Raw genomic sequence first — 15,360 nt, 5'->3', positions numbered from 1 at the left:
TTCCTGGGAAAACCGCAGCAAATTCCATGTAACACTGAAGTCTGCGGCTGTTGGGAGGCTGGTGCGGCTTATGTGACACCCCGGGCTGGCAGTCTGATTTATTGGGGACACTGCAGGATGCTTGTGGAGGAGCAGTCTGTAAAGGGTTAATTGACTTCTCCGCTATTTAGGCTGTTGACACGTCTCCCCCTATGTTTCCCAGGCAGCGGTAAACCCCGCCCAGCAGCCGCCAGTCATGTGACTTTATTGTTGCTCCAGCCGTAACCAGGCAGCGGGGTCACGGGGTGGACTCTATCACTTCCGGGTCACTTTTAATGTATCCGGGTGGCAGCGCTGAATGACAGCCGCACCACATCCGGGTCAGCGGCGCAGAGGACGAGGATGCTGTGGGCTGCCCAGTATGGGGGGCGCTGCGCGGGACGCTGTGTCTGGGGAGGGCACGGACGTGTGTCTTCTCCCTGTCCCTGCGGAGCAGAGCGCCGCCCGGGCGTCAGGTGAGGCTGACCTTGTATCTCTACGCGTCACGTGGTGTGTGCGGCAGGTAGCCTCTGGTGCTGTACTGACCGCAGTATGGAGTGTGCATCAGGACCCCTCATCATCACCTTACCCTAAGGCCTGCCTAATATGGGCGCCTACTGTCGTCTAACAAATTCAGTGTTTCCCAACCAGTGTGCCTCCAGCTGTTGCAAAACTACAACTCCCAGCATGCCCGCACAGCCCAAGGCTGTCCGAGCATGCTGGGAGTTGTAGTTTTGCAACAGCTGGAGGCACATTAGTTGGGAAACAAACAGACTGATGTGTATGGGGTGGGAGGGTGGACAGCACTAGGACCACCTCTGTATTTTGTGGATCAGTGATTTGCGGACTGCAAAATGGATGCAGTCATGTAAATGAGGCCTGGTGGTGAGGGTTCAGATCCACGGGGCCCGCGCCCCAGCATTGGAGTGTAGTTGTAATAGCAGAGAAATGAATGGGGTCACAGCGGAACTAACTCATTTGACGGGACCCCATAATGGGAACAAATCCAACACTGCTGCATTTCTGGAGATTCTGAGGCTGTGGCTGCACCGCGACCCCATTCATTTCTATCCTAGTGCCGCTACGGTGCGGCGACCGAGGGCACTGTGTACCTGCGCCCTAGAGGGCGACATGCTTCTGCCACTCACAGACGTGAGATATTGGAACACTTTCCGTAATAAATAAATTACCAAGTCTAATACTTTTGACTCATTTGTATGATCTTTATCTACTTTTAGGACTTCTGTAAAAATCTGATGTGATGGAAGCCAAATTTATGCAGAAATTAGATAATTCTGAAGGATGCAGCAATGTATATATGAGATAGATAGAACCTTAAAGAGGACCTCTCCGGACATGCCTGTTTTAGTATCTTCATGCATCCCCCATGTAATAACAATTCTGTTACATCTCTTCTTATGGCTCTGTGTTGTGCTATTCCTCTATTATTTACACAAGAAGTTATGAATAAACTGCTATTGGCCTTCAGTAAGGGTACAGAGGGGTGTAACCAGTTAGGGGGGTTACCTGCTCAGTCTGAAAACGGCAACTGATTGGATAGAGTGAGTCTGTGCAGGTACACCCCCCCCCCCCCAACTTGTGACCACCGCTCCGTACCCTTACTGCAGACTGCTAGCAATTTATTCATAACTTCTAGTAGGAATAACAAAGGAATGGCACAACATAGAGACATAAGAAAAGATGCTCCAGAATTATTATTACATGGGGAATGTATATAGCTATTAAAACAGGCATGTCAGGCGAGGTGACAGGTCCTCTTTAATGTAGTATCAGGGGAGGGCAGAAGATGGGGGTACATGAAGGACAACAACATGTATGGGGCAGTCAGGAAAGTTGATCATCAGCCAGAGAAGCATTTGGCTTATTGCTGTCCTATGTGTGTGGTTGGCTTTAGGGCTCTTTCATACGAGCAGATCCCGTGCGGGTAATCCGCTGCGTGAAAGACAGCCAAGCCCCACTCCGGACGGCAGAGACACGGAGCAGTAACATGATTGATAATGCTCTTTGCCTCTCTGTGATCTTTTTACTACAAAATCACGGTGACAACTTTATCTGATCGTGATTTTATAGTAAATAGATCACAGAGAGGCACGGAGCATTATCAGTCATGTTACTGCTCCGTGTCTCTGCTGTCCGGAGAGAGGGCTTTGCTGTCTTTCACGCAGCAGATTACCCGCACAGGATCCGCTCGTGTGAAAGAGCCCTTACAGTAAAACCTGGGCCGGCAGAATGTCTATTATACACATTTATTTGTATTATTTTGGTTTAGTACTGTTTACTGTGTATTGTGCCGTTCACCTGAATGGCAGAGAACTGCAGTACTCTGAACGGCCACAATGAAAAGTACCACGATCTGAGGATGAACCAGTTCAAACGCTGATCACTGGGGGTGCTGGGAGTCTGACTACTGCTAATATATGATTGATGGCCTATACTAGGGATAACCCCTTTAAATTTCCACTTCCAGCATCACTTCCCTGTCTGTCACGCATGTTGTGGCTTTGACATTCTCTGACACAAACGTTTTATTTCTTTCTCTACAATAGGTTTCTGTACCTGATGTGAAGTTTGTTCGTTTCCTCAGCACGTCCTCCACTCCAGTAAAGCATGAGGAGGACAGACTGGTTTACATTGGAAACCTGGGAACGGCAGTGCCTGGTACGTTCTTGGCTGATATGTCTGCCACATCCTACTTGATGTCCTCCATGCAGGTGGAGCAGCATCGGTGTAAGACTGGGGCTACACTGTGACATCAACCTGCCACCAAGGGTCCAGGTGTTGGATCCTGGATGATGTGGTGTCACCTTGTAGCCCCAACCTTACACGGAGGTAGCGGGTGCAAGCACCAGTCAACTGGGAAAATATTGAAGAGCTGCTTCTATGTGACCTTTATATGCGGTAAATGACCAGACAGGGTATTGAAATTTCATGTTGAATTTCAAAATCCTAATCCCCTTTTGTCCTAAAAGATAAGCCCTCCTAAATGTGCCTGGCAGTATCTTATGCCCCTCTTATTGCAGATAGAATATGGGATGACATTGATGTCATCACAGGGAGTGTGGAGAATAGGCTCTACTCTGCCCTAAGTGCAGGCGGCCATAGGTGTTGGGGGGCAGATATGGTGTCTGTACTGCTGTGTATATCGGCATTTTGCCTGCACACTGTAATGGTGTTTCAGCAGTGTCTCGTATTAGATATACAGGAAAGGCATGACTGCCCAATGAGATGTATACTGATGGCCTATCCTCAGGATAGTTCATCAGTATCTGATCAGTGGGGGTCCGACACCCCGACCTCTGCCAATCAGATGTTTTGAGAACGTACCAGCGCTCACAGTAGCACCACGACCTTCTCATAGCTTTCCCCTGGCCAGTAAAGACACGTTCATGTGTCACGTGGCCTAGGAGCAGCTCAGCCCCATTGAAGTGAATGGGGCTGAGCACGATACCAAGCACAGCCACTATACTATGTACGGCGATGTGCTTGGTGAGCTGATCGGTGGGGGTCCCGAGTATCGGACCCCAGCTGATCAGATACTGATGACGTATCCTGAGGATAATTATACTGCCAGAATCTTTGTGTTGCATGATGGGATACAATTCAGGAGACCCTAGAAAAGCAGAGCGAGCAGACATGTTTTCTACACCTAGTCTTTGGCTTTCTCTGGATCGAAGTTCTAGGTTGCTTTTAAAGGGACTTTTGTCTTCAGTGTTAAACCTGCCAGATATATACATATACAGTTAGAATATGTGTGTTACTAATCTGTTCTTTATTATTCATACAGGGGTGAAGTTCTTCTCCTACTCTACCAGCGTGGTCAGCTTAATTATTCTGCCAATGATTTTTGCAAATTCTGGCATCGGAGTAGACAGTCTTCCATTGAAGACCATTGATTGCTTTCTTCAGCATAGTTGGATTCTTCACCTTCATTACTCCTGTTACTTTGCATTTGTTGACCAAGGGCTATGTGGTTCGCCTATATCACAACAAGGAGAGAGACCTTTATACTGCAATCACTTACAATGCATTTCTTAGAGAGAAAAGGACAGCGTTTTCCCCAGAAGATGTTGAAGTACCTGGAGTAAGCAAGATGTTCACCACATTTTATGCAAAGAAGAAATCCATGCTGATAAATCCAATGTCATTTCCCAATTCCAATGATTATCAGCACCTTATGGGCTATGATAAACCCTTCACTTTTAATTTAGAAGACCTAAATCCTCCCTCTAAGGAAAAATAAACCTTGTGTTTGTAAAGGTGTCATTTTCTTAATATTATTATTATTATTATTATTATTATTATTATTATTATTTTTTTTTTTTTAAGATGACGTTTAACGCTTCCTTTCACACTTGAAGTTTTGAGTAAAGTTGAGCACAATTTTCCATCCACAGGATATGTGTGAAAGGATGGTACATACCTCATGGTACGTAAGAGAAGCTGCTCAGAGCGCAGTACGATTAAAGGGGTTCTCTGAGACCCTCAGAGTATAGGCACATGTAGCAGGTTCACTACAGAAAAAACATAGCATATCTGGATGAAATCTGCAGGGGCAAAATCCTCACCAAATCTTGCAGGTTTTACTATAGATTTCTATGCATAATTATGCAAGTTTCCATTGCAAAGGGAGAAATCCGCAGCATAAATTGGCATTTACAATTTGCATCTGGCGTTACGTGCGGATCTCGGTGCAGACATTTTCTGCAGTGTGTGGATAAGATCTGTGAAAATGTTATCCACTTCCCTGCTCCTTGCTCGGTGTGACCATACCGTAACACTGATGGCATATCCTTATAATACGCCAGCATTGTGTGTTCGGCGTGGGACCGATGTAGCCCGGTTCTGCGCAGTCCAGTGGATGGGTGCACATGGTGATTGACAGACTCTCCTTTATGAATATGCATACTTAGCTGTCAGTCACTGTTTAGCACTACCCACAGGACTTTATAACTGTCTGCCCCCACATTAGATAGCATGCTCAACATGACACTGAGCAAATCTGACTGGTGTCCTCTGAGTGCAGAGAGTAAGTCCGACCAGGACTCCTAGGAGAGACGGTGAGACGCCTGAGGACCCTGCCCACACAGTATGATTGGCAGCTTACTGTGTATACATACTGAAACGGGGAGAGCTGTCCATCACTGTGCGCGCGCGTGGGGTAATCAGGACTCTTACTGTTTCTCCTAAGAGTCCTCTCAGGAGTTATTGAAAAGTTCTGCTCTAAATCTTGTACACATATAAATATATATGCGGTTGATCTCAGGAGGCTTTTCCCTCTAAGATCTGCACTGCGCAAGCCCTGTCAATCAAAAGGCGCAGCAGCTGCAGAGAAAGCAGAGCGTCTAGGTGTAATGGTAACGCCCCCGTTGCTCCTAGAGGCTCATTTGCATATATTAAAACATCATTTTTCTTAACAGGTCAGATAGTTTCATTATCATTTTGTAGAAGAAAAAAAAAAGCATATACCATACAGGATAACTTTATTAATTTTATTATTATTATTGCACAATAGACAAGTCTAGCATGCATAAAACGTCACACTCTTGGCCGGGGGGAGGGATATAATAAATACATTCAATGTGTGTGCCCGGAGTTTTCCTGGTACATATGATACTGTTAATGAAAACAGGATGTGAACAGAGCCTTACATTGACAGGAAACTTATTAAGTCTGCCTTGGGCATGGCTTCAGTTCATTCCAGACCAGGGGACCTTTCTTGGCGCTCTCTGCTGTAGTAACTCTTTAGATCAGTATTGATCACTGCATCTGAGATCATGGTTAACTCCAGTCCTGACCAATGCAATAGGGTGTCAGCTGTGTGCGGGCCAAACTTGTGCCTTAAAGGGGTAATCCAGAAATTGATTATGATGACCTAGAAGTCCTCATGATTACATCAGCGGGGTCCAAGTCCCGGCACCCTGCCAATCAAATGTTTCAGGGAGCTACAGCACTCACTGGAGCTCTGGTGAGCACAGCCGGCAGCTTTAGGCCCCTTGCAGACGAGCGTGAGCGGATTAGGTCCGGATACGTTGCGGAATGCGTTCAGTGAAAACTGCGTTATTTTGCAAGCAAGTTCATTCAGTTTTGTCTGCGATCCCGTTTACTTGTTTAGTTTTTATCGCGCTTGTGCAATGCGAGTTAATGCGTTTTGCACGCACGTAATAAAACTGAATGTTTACAAACAACATCTCTTAGCAACCATCAGTGAAAAACGCATCGCTTGCTTGTGGATGCGATGTGATTCTCATGCAGCCCCATTCACTTCTATGGGGTCAGCGTTGCGTGTAAATTGCAGAATATAGAACATGCTGCGATTTTCACGCAACGCAGAAGTGATTTGTGAAAACCAACGCTCATGTACACAAACCCATTGAAATGAATGGTTCCGGATTCCGTGTGGGCGCAATGCGTTCACATCACGCATTGCACACAGTGCCCTACATCCCATAGCAGCAGTGCTTGGTATTGCAGCTCAGCCCCATTTACTTTGTTTACTTCACTTTATTATCAGTAAAGGATCACACAGGATCCACATTTTCAGTGACAATCAATGTATACAAATGTGAAAAGTAAACAGATAGCACTAGAAAAGTGTAGAGAATATTCTCAAACAAGCGACATTGTACATATTATACATCAATTTAGCATTATAGTACCCCACCCCAAAGGACGCTAAAGAATCAAGAGAAGTCATCTCACATATAACATTTATGAAAAATAAGCCAAACCGTTAGGGCCCAGAAAAAGAGAGCAAAAAAGACCCTTAAATAGGAAGTAATCTATATATGATATATAGGTTAGGAAAAGGCAATTGTAAAAGAGAGAACTATAGAAGCGTGCTGCAAAACTATTATTCCCTGAGTTCCTCTGTATTACTGAGTTCACCCAGTAGCCTTGAAAACTCAGAAGAATGGACAAAATCCACCAGAGTATTCCACCTGCTATAGAATAGATTCTCCATACCCTGCGAAAGTGCTGTAAGTTCTTCCATTCTTATCAAATATCTGAGTTCGGGCGCCCATGCACAGAGAGAGGGAGCATCCACCTTTTTCCACCGACGCGGAATAACCATACGTGCTGCTACTAGAAAGAACCGCAACTGATTTTTCTTTAGACTAGCTATCGAGCCTGGGATAAGCGATAGAAAAACAATCTTAGGAGAGTTGGGAACCGTTTTACCCATGAATTTGTTACATATGAGGAACACCTGGTCCCAAATTTTTTTTATTATTGGACACCCCCACCATATGTGCAATATCGAACCCATTTCCGAATTACATCTCCAGCACAGGTTAGAGACATTCGGGAACATCTTGTTTAGAGTCGAGGGGCAATAATACCATCTGGCTAGGATCTTAAAGTTCTTCTCCTTCGCGTGAGCAGCTATAGACAATCCATGAGAGAGTGCACACACCTTAAGAACATCCTCCGATGAAAAGGACAGCTGTAGATCAGACTCCCATTTTTTAAAGAACGGGGCTAAATCAGGACTACTACAGTCCATTAGAAGCCCATACAACTGTGATATGAGCTTGTAATGAACATCAGGCTTCACATAGATGTTATCAAAAGCTGTCAGATCAGGACATGACCTTTGGTCGAATAAGCTATGTATGAAAGATCTTATCTGAACATATGCAAGCCACATGGAGCCATTCCGTCTATCCTCAGGTACAAGGGAGTCATAATTTTGTAGATGTTTTTGTGCCATAGCGTCCCGGACCCTAGGACATTGGGATTTGTGCCAAATCAAAAGATTAAGTGCCCTTTCCCCTATCAGAAAATCAGGGTTGCTCATGATTGGGGTCATAGGACCTTTTTTATGCGAAATCTGAAATTTCGAGGTCCAATAATCGCAACAGGCCAAGGCGTGTCTCACCAGAAAAGGCCAACCCTCCTGGGCTGGGCGGTTGGAAACCCATGGTGCCACCGATAAATCTACTGGGGAAAGCTCCCTTTCCATCTTAATCCAAAGTTTCTGGGAGTTTCTATCCGACCAGTTTATGATCCTCATCAGAAATGCTGACGAATGATATACCCTAAGATCTGGCAGGCCCAACCCTCCCTTATCTCTATGTTTAGCCAGAACCACAGAGCCAATCCTAACTCTACCTGAATTCCAGATGAATCGAGTAATGGCCCTCTGAAGAACCACAAAATACCCCCTTGGTACATTTATTGGGACAGTTTGAAAAAGATACAGAAATCTCGGAAGAATGTCCATCTTAACGACTTCAAGCCTTCCAAACCACGAGATGTGCTTCAAAGAAAATTTCTGTAAATCTTCCAGTACCTTCTTCTGTAAGGGTAGGTAATTAAGAGGATAAAGTAAATGGAGCTGCCTAGGTATTTGTAATCCTAAATATGTTAAACTAACGTTCTGCCATTGAAAGGGAAAATTGCTTTGAGTTTGGGAAGCTACATCTGACGGGAGTGAAATATTGAGCATCTCACTTTTAGTGGGATTCATTTTAAAGTTACTCAGAAAGCCGAACCTCTGGAATTCCTGTAGAATAGATTCGACAGCAACGTGAGGATTTGAAATATACATGAGGAGGTCGTCCGCATACAGGGCTAATTTATGATGCGCGTTCCCCAATTGTATGCCTTTAATATTCGGGTTAGCTCGTAAGGCATTAGCTAAATGTTCCATGACTATCACATACAACAAGGGAGAGAGCGGACACCCTTGCCGAGTCCCATTTTTTATGTTAAAAGAGGAGGCCAATATGCCATTTGTTCTCACTCTGGCAGTGGGATTCGTATATAAAGCACCAATTTTCCCTATTACCGTGGGGCCTAAACCAATTTGTTTCAGCGCCGCAATCATAAATCCCCAATTAACTCTGTCAAACGCTTTTTCTGCTTCGACCGAGAAGAGACAGAGGGGATCCCCCCTACTTTTAGCTCTAGAGATGAGGTTAATCGTGCGTATAGTATTATCCCTGGCTTCTCTACCAGGTACAAACCCTACTTGATCGCCGTGTATAACACTAGGGAGTATTCTATTAAGACGATTCGCTATGAGTTTGGAATATATTTAAATGTCACAATTAATCAGGGATATAGGACGATAATTAGTGCAAACTTTTGGGTCTTTATTAGGTTTCGGAATTACGACTATATGGGCCTCCAGGGACTGTTTAGGAAAGGGACAAGAAGGAGAAATGCTATTGAATACTTTTAAGAGAAAAGGTAATAACAGCTCCTTAAAATCCTTGAAAAAGGGTGCAGTAAACCCATCAGGACCCGGGCTTCCCCCCCCTTTTAGTGATTTCAAAACTTCTTCTATCTTGTGTTCTGTAAAATCTTCTTCAATTTCTGTTCCCTTTTCTATGGGTATCGTGGGAAGAGCCATATCTTCCATATATACATTTATCCGGTCAACAAACGCCTCTCCATGCATATCCGCAAATTGTCCCCGGATGTTATATAAACCCTCGTAGTATACTTTAAAGGTTTCCGCAATTTGTCTCGGATGATGTACTAGAGCACCATTAGCATCCAATATATTCGGAATAAAGCTAGCTTGTTGTCGAGGGTGTATATAACGCGCTAGCGCCTTCCCGGGTTTATTGGAATGCGCAAAAAGGTAGCTGCGAAACCGTTCAGTGTTCCTAAAAACAGAGTCTGAGAGTAACTTTTTAAGTTGATCTCTAGCTGACGTGAGTTCAGAAAGAACGTGTGGGTCCAGTGATTGCTTATGTGACTGCTCAAGATCAGCTATCTGCAGTAAAAGTTGCTGAATTTTTGCTCCATTCTCTCTTTTGAGTCTGGCACCATGGCTTACCAAAACACCTCGCAACACACATTTCAATGCTTCCCACTGTAGGGGGAAGGCTGTGTCATCTAGTGAGTGATTCTCAAAAAATTGTCTGGTCGAAGACTCCAGATCAGCTCTACAGACACTATCCCTCAAAAGGGTCTCATTCAACCTCCATGTCCATTCTTTGGCTACCAGGCCTGGCAGTTCTAGAGACAAAAATATTGGTGCATGATCTGACCAAAGTGGGGTGCCTATGTGTGAGCAAGGGGAAAAGGACAAAGCATGGTGGGAGATCAGGAATCTATCTAACCTGCTGTAAGACTGGTGCGCCGGGGAAAAGTAAGTGAAATCTTTGTCTTTAGGATGAAGTATCCTCCAGACATCTACCAATTGTCTGGCATGTAGCAGATGCCTGGATCTATTGATTGTGGACCAGGGAACCGAAGTTCTACCCGAGGAGGAGTCCAATATTGGCTCCATGATCATGTTGAAATCACCACCCAGGAGCACCAATCCCCCAGCAAAGGTGTCTAACTTAGTAAGAATACCTGATAGAGCTCTGCTTTGTCTGGTATTTGGCAGGTATATATTCACAATGGTGTACACTCTCTCATGGATCCGCAGCTTCAGGAACAGGAACCGACCCAGATGATCCAATTGCGACTCTAAAAAGGTATAAGGCAGTGATTTATGAAGAGCAATTGAAACTCCCTTAGATTTAGAATCCGGATTAGTATTATGAGCCCAGAAAGTATAATGTTTTGACAGAATTTTTGGTACATGCTCTCTTTTGAAATGTGTTTCCTGTAACAGCAGAATTTGCACCCTCTCCCTGTGCATGCCGTATAAAACCCCTGAGCGCTTCTCTGGGGTGTTGATACCTCTAACGTTTAGGGAGGCCAATTTCACTTTACGCGGACCCGCCATTTTGAGAAACTCAAATTATGCTCTGAACTATGCTTAAGAACGTTGTAGTGGGGGAATAGTCAAGGGTTCGCACAAACCACCCCAAGAGTACCCTGCGTCTTGAGCAGGTCTGGCAATCACCGACTATCAAGACAGGGGGGTAGAGGTAAAGGGGAGGGAAGGAAAGAAAAGAGAAAGAAAGGGGTAAGTTGCAATATATCAAGTAACTGTCCCAAGTAGAGGGACCGACTCGTCCTATACCTGATAGAACGAGGGTTACAATAGGAGACGGACTTCCAGTGACGGAGCAAGGAAGCCGCCACAAGGCTGAGAAGCCCTAAGAGCCATGACTAATAGGTGAACATGAAAACATTCACATACAACTTTCATTACATAGCTAAGCATTGCCTTAACACTTAACTGCAGATAGAATAAATCCTGTAAACCTAAGGAGAAATATAGGATAGTTAGCCATAGACATGGAAATAACACAGTTGGAGAGAAGAAAGCATAAATGCAGGTTCAATCCCCCCAAATAAACACTTGTCTCCAAAGTTGTCCCTGGAACAGCATGAGATATGATCACTTATAAACTCAGCCTCGGATTCACGGTCACGCTGGCTGCTGAGGATTCATCCTCCCTGAGGTTGCTCTTCTACTATACCCGCTCGTGGACCGAGATGGTAGAACTGGAATGACCTGCCAGTCAGGTAGATAGATTGGTGGCAGGTTCAATGCAGACAGGAACATGTCAAGGTCGTCAGGATCTCACAGTTCCAAACGGTGACCATTCCTACGGACCACCAGTTGAAATGGGAACCCCCAGGACTATGGAATATCCTTTGACCTCAAGAGGTCTAGCAAGGGTTTAAGTGCCCTCCTTCGGGCTAAGGCTACTTTCACACCTGCGTTCAGGTGTCCGCTCGTGAGCTCCGTTTGAAGGTGCTCACAAGCGGCCCTGAACGCAGCCGTCCGGCCCTAATGCATTCTCAGTGGAGGCGGGTCCACTGAGAATGCATCCGTCTGCCAGCGTTCAGCCTCCGCTCCGCTCAGTGAGCGGACACCTGAACGCTGCTTGCAGCATTCGGGTGTCCGCCTGGCCGTGCGGAGGCGAGCGGATCCGTCCAGACTTACAATGTAAGTCAATGGGGACGGATCCGTTTGAAGATGACACAATATGGCTCAATCTTCAAACGGATCCGCCCCCATTGACTTTCAATGTAAAGTCTGGACGGATCTGCTAAGGCTACTTTCACACTTAGAAATTTTTCTAAGTTATAATGCAGACGGATCCGTTCTGAACGGATGCAAACGTCTGCATTATAGGAGCGGATCCGTCTGATGAAACATCAGACGGACCCGCTCCGAACGCTAGTGTGAAAGTAGCCTAAGGTGTTCCTGGATAAGTCCTGGAGTATCGTCAGAGTGGCCCGGTCGAAGTCAATTGTAGAAAAGTTGCGCGCTTTTTTCATTATAGCCTCCTTTACCGAATAATAGTGGAGACGGCAGATCACATCTCTGGGCCTAGAGAGGTCTGAGCTGATGGGGGCTAAAGCTCTGTGCGCTCTGTCCATTTCCAACCGGTCTGAGACAGGTTCCCCTAGGATGGTGCTAAAGAGTCCTTGTAATGTAGATATCAAGTCCTCCGTCTTGGTGGCCTCAGGAAGTCCTCTGATCCTGATGTTATTCTGTCTATTACGGTTTTCGATATCATCATGTAGACGGTAGAGGTGACCAATGTGACGGTCTCTAACTTCCCCTTGATTCATAAGCTCATTTACCTGCGCAGCTGTGTGATCATGCAGGGACGCCACTTCCTCCAACTTCTCTTCAATAGCTTTCACATTAGATTTAATCGTGGAGAACTCTTGCTTGTATGAGTTTTCCAGTCGCTCCACATATTTTTCCATTTCAAGCTTAGTGGGAAGGAGTTTAATATATTCCCTTATGTCCCAGCTTTCACCTGAGTTCCCACCTTCTGCCATTTCTACTGTATCAGGGGTCTGTGCTGTAGCGTGGCAGTGCTGAGGAGATGATGCCGCATCCCAAGATGGCGACTGCCTCGTGGCGCCTCCACTCAGAAGATCCTGCTTGGACCGGAGCGAGTCAGGTGAGCGATTTGCCGCGATGCGACTCTGGGTCTGATATGGGGACCCCTGAGAGCTCGGTGGTACCTCTGCTTCCGAGGAGTTGCTCCGGTGCACCGGCGCCACGTTCGGGTTGCGGCCTGTTTTGTCACCAGCCGGCTCCGCTGCAAAATACTTTAGCAACCCGCTCTTTTCTCCGGGGGATCTTGCTGAGGGATCACCCGCTAGTGACCCTTTGCGTGTGCGCACCATAAGAGCTGTTTCAGGTGCATTAGGAGGCAAGTATCTCTCGGCTTCTCAGACCTGCGGCGGGAGCTCCACACTTGTGCGTCCTCACACCGCCATAGTCAGGCCACGCCCCCCAGCCCCATTTACTTTAATGGGGCTGAGCTGCGACTAGGCCACGTGACCGATGGACATGATATCACATGGCCTAGGAAGAGGCCTGTGCACTCACAGAGCACTGGCATCTAACAGCTGATCGACGGGGGTCCTGGGTGTTGGACCCCCACCTATGTGACGTTGATGACCTGCCCAGAGAATAGGTCATCAATATAAATTCCTGGGAAACCCCTTTAAAAGTATGGGCTGGTGCAGGAACTATCTGCTCCCCATAGCATACTATTATGGCATACTACAGAAAGGAATTAAATGGGTTATCCAAGACCCATATGCCTGATCCCCTCACACAGATTATATTTACCTTGCTCCCTGGCACCCACGTCGCTTCTGATGCTGACACGGCCACCGCTGTATCACCCCCGGTTGCGCCGATTAAAACATCCATCGAAGAAGGGGGGGGGGGGGGGATGGGTAGGGGCTTGAGCAATAGCAGGCTGCGGCGGGAACAAGCCTCCCTAGCATCGTGGGTAACGTTAGGGAGGCTTATTCCTATGGCGGCCTGCTATTGGCTGCCCCCCCTCCCCCCGATGCTGGATGTTTTCATCTGCGCAACGGGGAGATGCAGCAGCGGCCGTGCAGGAAGATAATCCCCCTGAAAATACTATTACCACACAGATAGTTCACCTTCAATAATTATTGGCATACTCTGCCAGAGTGCGCTATTTTGTAACAGTGCACCCAATAGTAATAATGTCCCTCATTTTACCCCCAAAAGTAACAACTCCCTCTACAATGTGTGGCAGAAGACAAAATGAGCCCTTATAATGTGTGGCAGTGCAAAAATACCTCCTTATGTGTGCCAGTACAAAAAAATGCTCCCGTGTGCCAGTACAAAAAAAAGTGCCCCCTGTAGAACAAATGTCCCCATAGTGGCCACCTTAGAATGTGTGCCAGTACAAAAATCCTCTTTTATAAAGTACAAAAAAATACCCCCTTATGCACCAGTACAAAAAGCTCCCTTATAACATGTATCAGTACAAAAAAGCACCCCCTTTTACTGCCCCCAATAGAATGAATATCCTCATAGTGGCCCCCTTATAATGTGTGCCAGTACAAATATGCTCCCTTTTACAGCTACACTGTTCCCATAGTGCTTTCTACAGTTACAAATTTTGATTCCCACCCCATTGTGCCCCAACAGCATGCTGCCAAATAAAAATAAAGAATAAGCAAAGCAGTGCAAGACGTAGACTTCCTCTAGTCTGTGCCCTGAGCTCTATGCAGCCCGGCTCAGGCAGCGCGATAATGATGACACCGGCCTCTGATAGGCTACAGGAAATAGGGCTATTAGAGGAAACAGTGGGCCATGGAGACCTCCGCTGTCCCGTCACGGTATCCACTGTATTGCTGTCCTGAGTGTAGCGATGCAGTTGAATATGTAGAGATGAGCGTTTCCACAATGGAAGCGCTCATTGGACATGGCCCTTCAGCTGCCCCACTCTTGCCCCTACCTTTTGCTACCAGAGGCAATTGTCTCGCCTCACCTCATTGGCGGTGCACCCCTGATATCCATATGAAGGCTTGTGGCATCAGTTGTACATTTTAGTGGCACCATTTAATGTTCTATCTAATGGATTGCAAAATTGTAAAAAAAAAAAAACTTGTGGAGTAAATTAAAATACAATGCTTTTTTTTGTAGGGCGAGCTTTAGCTTTTCTTGGTATTATTTTGGGGAACGTAACTTTTTGATCATGTTTTATTCTATTTTTTGAGGTGGCGAGAAAATAAAAAGATGGTATGAGATTTATCAGGAAACTTGACCGTGTGGCCATATACTTTGTTGGGTGTCAGCCATGGTGACCTAAAGGAGGAGGCAGGTACAGTAAAGTGCAACGGTGAAGCAGCTCCCTACTCCACTATTCACCAGCTTGTGCTCTCAATAGCAGCAGACGCAATGTGGTGACGTTATTGCACTTGTTGAGCTGAGCTAGAAACTGTATGCTCACGAAGAGCATACAGCAACACTTGCAATGAGCAGGACACTGGGTCAGTTGGGGCTACTATGCAGTGGGTCAGATTGAGATGTAAATAAGTTTGTGACGCCAGTTGCAGCTTGCGCAGGTACTGTAGCAGGGCCCTTTAAGATGGTATGAGCACACGTACTAGGTGAGGAATGCCAGAGGGGGAGATTGTCTCTGTATTGTGTCAACGGTGTCTCCT

At 46.0% G+C, this 15,360-nt stretch overlaps 1 pseudogene; it reads left to right on the top strand.

The window, feature by feature from the left end:
- Nucleotides 1-341: 341 nt before the first annotated feature.
- LOC121001442 lies at nt 342-4,299 on the top strand (annotated as a pseudogene).
- Nucleotides 4,300-15,360: the final 11,061 nt, after the last annotated feature.

Source organism: Bufo bufo, chromosome 5, assembly GCF_905171765.1.
Source record: "Bufo bufo chromosome 5, aBufBuf1.1, whole genome shotgun sequence".
Classification (NCBI taxonomy): Eukaryota; Metazoa; Chordata; class Amphibia; order Anura; family Bufonidae; genus Bufo; species Bufo bufo.
This window is presented reverse-complemented; position numbering and strand designations above follow the sequence as displayed.